At 53.3% G+C, this 6844-nt stretch overlaps 1 protein-coding gene across 2 annotated transcripts in view; it reads left to right on the forward strand.

The window, feature by feature from the left end:
- The first annotated feature begins 251 nt into the window (after nt 1-251).
- Nucleotides 252-6844, forward strand: part of LOC116464044 (nuclear transport factor 2) — a 24350-nt gene continuing 17757 nt past the window's right edge. Inside the window, exon 1 of one of the 2 annotated variants that reach the window (XM_032147309.2) lies at nt 252-341. The gene's annotated coding sequence lies outside the window, so the exon portion shown is untranslated. Of the gene's footprint in view, nt 342-523; nt 813-6844 lie in introns of those variants that run through there. The other variant, XM_032147310.2, reaches the window with a different exon arrangement.

A 6844-nucleotide genomic window follows, 5' to 3' on the forward strand; every position in this document is an offset into this window, starting at 1 on the left:
AGACCAGGCGACAACTAAGCCCTGACCCTAGCCTGGCGCCAACCTCTAGTATTCCAGAGGCTTCCGCTAGACCACAATTCTCAGGGGCTTGCCCCGGCAGCCTCCCTCCCTGGCTTAGCCTCACCTCCCGCGCTGCGGGCCGTGTCTGGGCCTCCGCGCATAGCACGCCGGGAATTGTAGTTTTCTCTCGGCGCGCTCATGCCGGAAAGGGGGGGCGGTGGGACTGCGTCTCCCAGAGTGCAGCGGGGCGGGCGAAGGAAGGCAGGGGGGAAGGGACAGTCGGTCTCAGACCGCGCTGGGTTGCCGCCGCCGCCGCTGCCGCCATCGTGCCAGCCCCTCGGGTGAGTGTCGGGGCCAGCACGCCGGGGCGGGGGCTGGGCCGCAGGAGCCGCTCTCCAGGCTGCCGGGAGCCTCCGCTGAGAGTCCCCGGGCGGCCCCTCCCCCCCCCCCCCCCCGGCGGCCCGAAGCCGCGCGGGGCCCGGGCCATGTGTCGCGCGCGGCTCCGCCTCCCGCCGGTCCTGTGAGGCGGCGGCCGGGGGTAACGCAGAGAGAGCCAGCCGGGCGCCTATCTGGGCCGTACCTTGCTGGTGGCTGGTGCACCGGCCTGCGCCATGGCCGGGCCTTTTTTTCTGGGCAGGACCATCCGGATGGGGCCTTAGGGCCCCGCCCCGTCTAGCCTGGCCTGGCCTGCGCGAGCCCCGCAAGCTCTGCAGCCTGGCTAGCGGGCAGACCCCAGCCCCACGTCCTGCTATCCACCTACGAAGGATCCGGGGATGGGCAGCGCCACCCGGCCTGCTCCAGAGTCAGCATGGGTAAGGGCGCCCGCCTGCCGCAGCCGGGGCTTGGGCCCCTCACCCGGTTCCCGACCATAGCCCGGCCGGGGTGTAGGTGAACACCCCCTGCTTGTCTGCTCGTCGGAGGTGTACGTTTCTTACCGCTACCTCTGTGGAGCCCGTACTAGAGTTCTCGCAGGGAGGGCAGGGTCAGGGAATATGAGGCGGGAGGGGATTCCACGGGAGACTTTACCCCTGGCTTGTCTTAGAGGATCTGGGCCTGATGGGGTGAGGTGGCTCCTGCCCGGTAGGCCCAGCCCACGCCCTTCTCTATCAGTGACCAGGCCCCAGCAGCAACACAGAATTGCCCCGCAGGACAGGATGACTTCATAAGAATGGGATGTTAAGGTGGGACTTAATGCACGGGGAAGTAGAATTCAGGCCTGAGGTTCTTGAGCCTAGTGCTAAACCAGAACCTGGGCTGGAAGGGGCCTTGGGGGGTGGGGCACGTAGATTTCAGACTTTGTGGGGCCCTTCCGAAGCCTGGGTGGCAGAACTAGGGCTGGAAGCTCCAGAAAGTCTGGCTTCCCCTCGCTTGCTCACTTTCCAACAATTGGAGCTGCCTATAAACAGGCAGGAACCTGGTTGCTTTATGAAATTGCGGTTACTGATGCCATCAGATACCCTACTGTGTTCTGGGAGAAGAGTTATCTTTGACCAGAAAATACTATCCTGATATCCTTTGTAAAGGCGTTTCTGATTGAGAGATGATAAATTAAAGAACCAGTCCAGAGAAGACCTTGGGACTAGGGGAGAGATGGCATGTAAAGTCTTGATATCTCTGAGCCGCAGTCTTTCCAGAGACTAAAGAAGCAGCTCAGGCCTGGCGCAGTGGCTCACGCCTGCAATCCCAGCACTTTGGGAGGCCAAGGCCAGCGGATCACCTGAGGTCCGGGGTTCCAGACCAGCATGGCCAACATGGCGAAAGCGCATCTCTACTAAAAATACAAAAACTAGCTGAACATGGAGGTGCACGTCTGTAATCCTAGCTACTCAGGAGACTGAGGCAGGAGAATTGCTTGAACCCGGGAGGTGGAGGTCACAGTGAACTGAGATCATGCCACTGTACTCCAGCCTGGGTGACAGGGCAAGACCCTGTCTCAAAAAAAAAAAAAAAAAAAAAAAAGCTGGGTGTGGTGGCGTGCACCTGTAATCCCAGCTACTTGGGAGGCTGAGGCAGGAGAATCGCTTGAATCCGGGAGGCAGAGGTTGCAGTGGGCAGAGATCATGCCACTGCACTCCAGCCTGGGCGACAGAGCAAGACTCTGTCTCAAAAAAAAAGAAAAAAAAAAAAGCAGCAGCAGCTCAATCTCTGCAGCCCTGGCCTCAGCAGCAAGCAGAATATCAGGGCTCTTAGGAGGGCTGATTGAGACCCAAGGTGAAGAAAGCCACTGCCCCTGCATTTTTTTTTTTCTTCCTCCTTGAATATTTTCCCAGGTAATGTTTTTCTGGTCATTTCTGGTCACTTCTTCCAAGTACTCTTGACCTAGAAGTTTTCTTGCATATGAATTGCTCTGCCTAGTTATTCTCCCTGGTCAGGAAGAATAGGCAAGGATGCTGCTCAGATCTTACCAAGCCCTGCCTTCTCTCTGGATTTAACTTTCCTAGTCCATATCCTGGCGCATGAGGACATGGAAATCAGGTTCATCCAAGAGGCTCAGGAGAGGCCAACTTTGCCAGTGGAGCTGGGCAATAAGGAGGGACTACCCACAGGACAATGAGGTGAAATCTAGAACTAGAAGCAGTTATTTCAAGACTCTGTAGATTGTCTGGATTGGTACTTTCTAGGACACAGATTTCAGGTGAGCTGGCTTACGGCTATGGCTTAGTTTGCATATTTCATGGCCCTGGGTGGCTTGACCAGGAGAGGCTTTTTTTTGTTTTGTTTTTTGTTTTCTCTCGAGACGGAGTCTTGCTCTGTCACCCAGGCTGGAGTGCTGTGGTGCGATCTCGGCTCACTGCAACCTCCGCCTCCTGGGTTCAAAGGATTCTCCTGCCTCAGCCTCCCCAGTAGCTGGGACTACAGGCGCATGCCACCACGCCTGGCTAATTTCTGTATTTTTAGTAGATCCGGGGTTTCACCATATTTGTCAGGCTGGTCAAACTCCTGACCTCAGGTGGTCCACCCGCCTTGGCCTCCTAAAGTGCTGAGATTACAGGCGTGAGCCACCCCACCTGGCCTGTTTTTGTTTTTTTGAGACAAGATATTGCTTTGTCCTCCAGGTTGGAGTACAGTGGCTCAATTGTGGCCAACTGTAGCCTCAACCTCCCGGACTTAAGTAATCCTCCCATTCAGTCTCCCAAGTAGCTGGGACTACAGGCATGCGTTACTACCCTGGCAAATTTTTTATTTTATTTATTAATTTTTTAGATAGAGTCTTGCTCTGTCGCCCAGGCTGGAGTGCAGTGGCACGATCTCGGCTCACTGCAACCTCTGCCTCCCGGGTTCAAGCAGTTCTCCTGCCTCAGCCTCCTGAGTAGCTGGGACTACAGGGGCACGCCACCACGCCCGGCTATTTTTGTAATTTTAGTAGAGACGGTGTTTTACCATATTGGTCAGGCTGGTCTCGAACTCCTAACCTCAGGTGATCCACCTGCCTTGGCCTCCCCAAAGTGCTGGGATTACAGACATGAGCCACTGATCTCGGCCTAATTTTATTTTTATTTTTATTTATTTATTTATTTTGAGACGGAGTCTCGCTCTGTCGCCCAGGCTGGAGTGCAGTGGTGCGATCTCCACTCACTGCAAGCTCCGCCTTCTGGGTTCACACCATTCTCCTGCCTCAGCCTCCCGAGTAGCTGGGACTACAGGTGCCCGGCACTACACACGGCTTTTTGTATTTTTAGTAGAGATGGGGTTTCACCGTGTTAGCCAGGATGGTCTCGATCTCCTGACCTTGTGATCCGCCCGCCTCAGCCTCCCAAAATGCTGGGATTCCAGGCGTGAGCCACCGTGCCTAGCCTTATTTTTATTTTTTGTAGTGATGTGATCTCCATATGTTGCCCAGGCTGGTCTCAAACTCCTGAGTTCAAGCGATACTCCCACCTCGGCCTCCCAAAGTGCTGGGATTACAGATGTGAACGATTGCCCAGTGATCACAAGGGTTTTCTTCAGGGTCAAAAAGATACTTTTCCCTCTCCAAGGTTACTCAAGAGTAGGAGGAATTCAGGTCCCTCCTTCTCATTCCGACCTCTAGAAGTTCTCTGTAACTTTTTTTTTTTTTTTTTTTTTTGAGATGGAGTCGTACTCCATCTCACAGGCTGGAGTGCAGTGGTGCGATCTCAGCTCACCGCAAGCTCCACCTCCTTGGTTCACGCCATTCTGCTGCCTCAGGCTCCCGAGTAGCTGGGACTACAGGCGCCCGCCACCACGCCTGGCTAATTTTTTTTGTATTTTTAGTAGAGATGGGGTTTCACCATGTCAGCCAGGATGGTCTCAATCTCCTGACTTCGTGATTCACCCGCCTCAGCCTCCCGAAGTGCTGGGATTACAGGTGTGAGCCACCGCACCTGGCCGTTCCCTGTAACCTCTTTGTCTGAGGTCAGCTAGCCATTGCTAGGCATCCTGATCCTGAGAATTCGTTAATGTTTCTGGAACTTGGCGGGCCATCTAGGTCTCAGATATAAGAGAAGTAGCCTGAGGTTCTCCAGGATCTGTCTGCATCCTCTATTCATGTAGGGCTGACTTGGAAGTGGGACCCGGCATGCGGTGGTTGGGTTATTGCTGCACAAGGATGAGGCAGGATATCAAGATGCCTCAGTTCTCAATTAGCTCAAAATTATGTCCCTTCGTGTATAGGAGCCTATCTGCCTGTCACTATTTTTTTTGAGACAGAGTCTCGCTCTGTTGCCCAAGCTGGAGTGCAGTGGCGTGATCTCGGCTCACTGCAACCTCCACCTCCTGGGTTCAAGCGAGTCTCCTGCCTCAGCCTCCCGAGTAGCTGAGATTACAGGTGCCCACCACCACACCCAGCTAATTTTTGTATTCTTAGTAGAGATGGGATTTCACCATATTGGCCAGGCTGGTCTTGAACTCCTGACCTCAAGTGACCCACTCGCCTTGGCTGCCCAAAGTGCTAGGATTACAGGCGTGAGCCACCGCACCTGGCCGAGCCCATCTCTTCTCTCTGAGCCGTGTCTTGTTTTATTCTGTTGCCTTTGGAGTTGATGGTTTGGGAGGGGAAGAATTACTTAAGAGAGACACAGGATAGGCAGGGTGCGGTGGCTTATGCCTGTAATCCCAGCACTTTGGGAGGCCGAGGTGGGCGGATCACGAGGTCAGGAGTTGGAGACCAGCTTGGCCAATATAGTGAAACTCTGTTTCTATTAAAAATACAAAAATTAGCTGAGATGGCCGGGCGCGGTGGCTCACGCTTGTAATCCCAGCACTTTGGGAGGCCGAGGCGGGTGGATCACGAGGTCAGGAGATCGAGACCACGGTGAAACCCCGTCTCTACTAAAAATACAAAAAAATTAGCCGGGCGTGGTGGCGGGCGCCTGTAGTCCCAGCTACTCGGAGAGGCTGAGGCAGGAGAATGGCGTGAACCCAGGAGGCAGAGCTTGCAGTGATCCGAGATTGCGTCACTGCACTCCAGCCTGGGTGACAGAGCGAGACTCCGTCTCAAAAAAAAAAAAAAAAAAAAATTAGCATAGTGGCGGGTGCCTGTAATCCCAGCTACTTGGGAGGCTGAGGCAGGAGAATCGCTTGAACCGGGGAGGCGGAGGTTGCAGTGAGCGAAGATTGTGCCACTGCACTCCAGCCTGGTGGCAGAGTGAGACTCTGTCTCAAAAAAAAAAGGGAGACACAATTTTTTTTTTTGTTATTATACTTTAAGTTCTAGGGTACATGTGCACAACTTGCAGTTTTGTTACGTATGTATACATATACCATGTTGATGTGCTGCACCCATTAACCTGTCATTTACATTAGGTATATCTCCTAATGCTATCCCTCCCTGCTCCCCCCACCCCACGACAGGCCCTGGTGTGTGATGTTCCCCACCCTGGAGACACAGAATTTTCAAATTTCAGAACAAGGCTGGGCACAGTGGCTCACGTCTGTAATCCCAGCACTTTGGGAGGCTGAGGTGGGTGGATCACTTGAGGTCAGGAGTTCGAAACCAGCCTTACCAACATGGAAAAACCCCGTCTCTACTAAAAATACGAAAATTAGCTGGGCGTGGTGGTGCATGCCTGTAATCCCAGCTACTCAGGAGGCTGAGGTAGGAGACTCGCTTGAACCTGGGAGGCGGAGGTTGCAGTGAGCTGAGATTGTGCCATTGCACTCCAGCCAGGGCAACGACAGCAAAACTCCATCTCGAAAAAAAAAATTCATAACTAGAAGCCACCTTATATCAAAAATTCTAGGATTCAGCATCAGCTCCGAAGCTGGAGCATCGCTTGAGGCCAGGAGTTCAAAACCAGCCTTGTCAACATAGCAATACCCATTTCTACAAAATAAAAATAAAAAAATAGCCAGTGTGGTTGTGGTGTTGTATACCTGTGGTTCCAGCTGCTCAAGAGGCTGCAGGAGGTCAAGGATCCGTGAGCTATGATCATGCCACTGCACTGTAGCCTGGGGACACTCTAGCAAGACCCTGTCTCCAAAAAAAAAAAAGCTAGGTTTCCCTTAACAAAACACTATCATCTTTTTTCTTTTTTTTTTTTCACCCAGGCTGGAGCGAAGTGTCGCTCTTGCCCAGGCTGGGGTGCAGCGGCGCAATCTCGGCTCACTGCAGTCCCCACGCCCCGGGTTCAAGCGATTCTCCTGCGTCAGCCTTCTGAGTGGCTGGGATTATACCTGCATGCCGGTATAATCCGGCTAATTTTTATATTTCTAGTAGAGATGGGGTTTTGCCATGTTGGCCAGGTTGGTCTCAAACTCCTGACCTCAGGTGATCTGCCTGCCTCGGCTTCCCAAAGTGCTGGGATTATAAGCGTGAGCCACCCGTGCCTGGCCTTTTTTTCTTAATTTTTTTTCTTTCTTTCTTTTTTTTTTTTTTTTTTTTTTT

This window comes from Hylobates moloch, unplaced genomic scaffold, assembly GCF_009828535.3.
Source record: "Hylobates moloch isolate HMO894 unplaced genomic scaffold, HMol_V3 SCAFFOLD_145, whole genome shotgun sequence".
Lineage (NCBI taxonomy): Eukaryota > Metazoa > Chordata > Mammalia > Primates > Hylobatidae > Hylobates > Hylobates moloch.